At 42.1% G+C, this 4,401-nt stretch overlaps 1 pseudogene; it reads left to right on the forward strand.

Annotated features, from left to right (window-relative positions):
• Positions 1–3,371: 3,371 nt before the first annotated feature.
• Positions 3,372–4,096, forward strand: LOC116895469 (annotated as a pseudogene).
• Positions 4,097–4,401: the final 305 nt, after the last annotated feature.

The following is a 4,401-nucleotide window of genomic DNA, read 5'->3' on the forward strand; positions in this document are numbered from 1 at the left end:
TCCAGCTTTTCCCTAATTCAACCCCAGGGGTCCCCGGCTTCTGTCCATTGGTTGGATGTAAGTATCTGTATCTGACTCTTTCAGCTGCTTGTTGGGTCTCTCAGAGGACAGCCATGCTAGGCTCCTGTCTGTAAGCACACCATAGCATCAGTAATAGTGTCAGGCCTTGGAGCCTCCCCTTAAGATGGGTTCTAATTTGGGCCGGTCACTAGGACCTCCTTTCTCTCAGTCTCTTCTTTTTTGTCCCTGCAGTTCTTATAGACAGGAAGAATTCTGGGTTAGAGTTTTTAACAGTGGGATAGAACCCCATCCCTCCACCTGGTGCCCTGTCTTTCTACTGGAGGTGGACTCTACAAGTTACCTCTCCCCACTGTAGGGCATTTCATCTAAGTTCCCTCCCTTTGATTTCTGAGTCTCTTACCTCCCAAGTCTTTGGTATACTCTAGACGTTCCCTTCCCACCTTCCAAGGTTGCCTGTTTCTATTCTTTCTTCTGGCCCTCAGGACTTCAGTCCTGTTTTCCCACCCCCAATACCTGATTATGTTCCCTTTCCCACTTCCTGTCTCCTCTCCCACCCAGATCCCTACCTCCCTCTGTCCCCTATGATTGCTTTCTTCTCCCTCCCAAATGGGATTGAAGCATCCCCACTTGGGCTCTTCCACTTATTAACTTTCTTGAGTTCTGTGGATTGTATCCTGGGTATTGTGTACTTTTTTTTTTTTTGCTAATATCCACTTGTTAGTGAGTATATACCATGCATGGAGGACACTCATTAGTGTTTCTTGTTTTATTTTAATTTTTTTTAAAGAATGCATTTTCTAGATAAAGAATTCTGGGGCAACATTATTTTGTTTTAATACTTAAAAAACATTAGTTTGTACTAAAGCTGATAAACAACTTCAGCAAAGTGGCTGGGTATAAAATTAACTCAAATAAATCAGTAGCCTTCCTCTACACAAAAGAGAAACAAGCCGAGAAAGAAATTAGGGAAACGACACCCTTCATAATAGACCCAAATAATATAAAGTACCTCGGTGTGACTTTAACCAAGCAAGTAAAAGATTTGTACAACAAGAACTTCAAGACTCTGAAGAAAGAAATTGAAGAAGACCTCAGAAGATGGAAAGATCTCCCATGCTCATGGATTGGCAGGATTAATATAGTAAAAATGGCCATTTTACCAAAAACGATCTACAGATTCAATGCAATCCCCATCAAAATACCAATCCAATTCTTCAAAGAGTTAGACAGAACAATTTGCAAATTCATCTGGAATAACAAAAACCCAGGATAGCTAAAACTATCCTCAACAATAAAAGGACTTCAGGGGGAATCACTATCCCTGAACTCAAGCAGTATTACAGAGCAATAGTGATAAAAACTGCATGGTATTGGTACAGAGACAGACAGATAGACCAATGGAATAGAATTGAAGACCCAGAAATGAACCCACACACCTATGGTCACTTGATTTTTGACAAAGGAGCCAAAACCATCCAATGGAAAAAGATAGCATTTTCAGCAAATGGTGCTGGTTCAACTGGAGGTCAACATGTAGAAGAATGCAGATCGATCCATGCTTATCACCCTGTACAAAGCTTAAGTCCAAGTGGATCAAGGACCTCCACATCAAACCAGACACACTCAAACTAATAGAAGAAAAACTAGGGAAGCATCTGGAACACATGGGCACTGGAAAAAATTTCCTGAACAAAACACCAATGGCTTATGCTCTAAGATCAAGAATCGACAAATGGGATCTCATAAAACTACAAAGCTTCTGTAAGGCAAAGGACACTGTGGTTAGGACAAAACGGCAACCAACAGATTGGGAAAAGATCTTTACCAATCCTACAACAGATAGAGGCCTTATATCCAAAATATACAAAGAACTCAAAAACTTAGACCAAGGGGAGACAAATAACCCTATTAAAAATGGGGTTCAGAGCTAAACAAAGAATTCACAGCTGAGGAATGCCGAATGGCTGAGAAACACCTAAAGAAATGTTCAACATCTTTAGTCATCAGGGAAATGCAAATCAAAACAACCCTGAGATTTCACCTCACACCAGTGAGAATGGCTAAGATCAAAAACTCAGGTGACAGCAAATGCTGGCGAGGATGCGGAGAAAGAGGAACACTCCTCCATTGTTGGTGGGGTTGCAGACTGGTACAACCATTCTGGAAATCAGTCTGGAGGTTTCTCAGAAAATTGGACATTGAACTGCCTGAGGATCCAGCTATACCTCTCTTGGGCATATACCCAAAAGATGCCCCAACATATAAAAAAGACACGTGCTCCAGTATGTTCATCGCAGCCTTATTTATAATAGCCAGAAGCTGGAAAGAACCCAGATGCCCTTCAACAGAGGAATGGATACAGAAAATGTGGTACATCTACACAATGGAATATTACTCAGCTATCAAAAAAAACAACGACTTTATGAAATTAGAGGCAAATGGTTGGAACTGGAAAATATCATCCTGAGTGAGCTAACCTAATCACAGAAAGACATACATGGTATGCACTCACTGATAAGTGGCTATTAGCCCAAATGCTTGAATTATCCTAGATGCCTAGAACAAATGAAACTCAAGACGGATGATCAAAATGTGAAGGCTTCACTCCTTCTTTAAAAGGGGAACAAGAATACCCTTGGCAGGGAAGAGAGAGGCAAAAGATTAAAACAGAGACTGAAGGAATACCCATTCAGAGCCTGCCCCACATGTGGCCCATACATATAGAGCCACCCAATTAGACAAGATGGATGAAGCAAAGAAGTGCAGACCGACAGGAGCCGGATGTAGATCGATCCTGAGAGACACAGCCAGAATACAGCAAATACAGAGGCTAATGCCAGCAGCAAACCACTGAACTGAGAACGGGACCCCGTTGAAGGAATCAGAGAAAGAACTGGAAGAGCTTGAAGGGGCTTGAGACCCCATATGTACAACAATGCCAAGCAACCAGAGCTTCCAGGGACTAAGCCACTACCTAAAGACTATACATGGACTGACCCTGGACTCTGACCTCATAGGTAGCAATGAATATCCTAGTAAGAGCACCAGTGGAAGGGGAAGCCCTGGGTCCTGCTAAGACTGAACCCCCAGTGAACTAGACTGTCGGGGGAGGGCGGCAATGGGGGGAGGGTGGGGAGGGGAACACACATAAGGAAGGGGAGGAGGGAAGGGGATGTTTGCCCGGAAACCGGGAAAGGGAATAACACTCGAAATGTACATAAGAAATACTCAAGTTAATAAAAAAAAAAAAAAAAAAAAAAAAATTGAAAAAAAAAAAAAAAACAAAAAAAAAAAAAAAACATTAGTTTGCTCTTTTTCATGGGGCTTCCCAGGCAGTTGGCTACATCAAGATGAAGCTGAGTTATTTCTTCCCAGCCACCAACTGTCAGAAACTTATTGAATGACAGCACAACCTTCCTATGCTCTGTGATAAGTACATGGCCACAGAAGTAGCTGCAAACACTCTGTGAAGAGTAGAAGGGTTATGTGGTCTGAATCAGTGGTAGAAATGGCAAACAAGGTGTTCCATGAAGCAGGGTGTTTTGAACCATGGCAGAATGTTGCCTGCTGTTGAGTAAGGGGCATTCTTGTTGTAGACCAAGGAGAACTGGAGACAGGAAGCACACGTCTGTCCATGACTGCATTGTGGATGCCAGTCTAAGTATTCTCAACTTGGTTATTATAAAGAAAGGAGAGAAGGAAGGGGATTTGTGGACTGACTGACACTACTGTGCCTCCTTGTCTGCAACCTAAAAGAACCAGCAGAATCCAAAAGTTTTTTAATCTCTCTAAACAAGATGATATCTGCTATTATGTTGTCATAAAGCTCGTAAACAAAGAAGGTAAGAAGCCCAGGACCAAAGCACCCAAGATTCAGCTTCTTGTGCAACGCAAACACCAATGTAGTCCTCTGAAGGAACCATGTACTAAGAAAAACAAGGAGAAGGCTGGAGAATAGCCTAAGTTTTTGTCGAGGAGAATAAAGGAAGCCAAAGAAAAGCATCAGGAACAGATTGCTAAGAGATATAGGTTGTTCTAGCTGAGAGCTTCTTCTTCTGAGTCCAGTCAAAAATAAGTCTTTTAAGAGTATCAAGTAAGCAATGTAACCTTGAAAAAGCAACAGCAGCAGCAGCAGCAGCAACAACAACAACCAAACGAAATGAACAAGCAAAAGCCCCCAGCTCAGCTCATTCTTTCTGTTCTAGTGTCTAGAGTTTTCAAGGAGAAATCATTTGTTAATCTCATTGACCCTCCCTGCTTTGGTAAGAACCCACTCCCTCCGACTACACTCAAGACTTTTCTTTTGTATTGAGAGTTTGCTTATGTGTGAGTCTTCTAAAGCTTGTCTTGAGCTCATTTGTGGGACTGGAGTGTATAGGG

The sequence above is a fragment of the Rattus rattus genome, chromosome 3 (genome assembly GCF_011064425.1).
Source record: "Rattus rattus isolate New Zealand chromosome 3, Rrattus_CSIRO_v1, whole genome shotgun sequence".
NCBI lineage: Eukaryota > Metazoa > Chordata > Mammalia > Rodentia > Muridae > Rattus > Rattus rattus.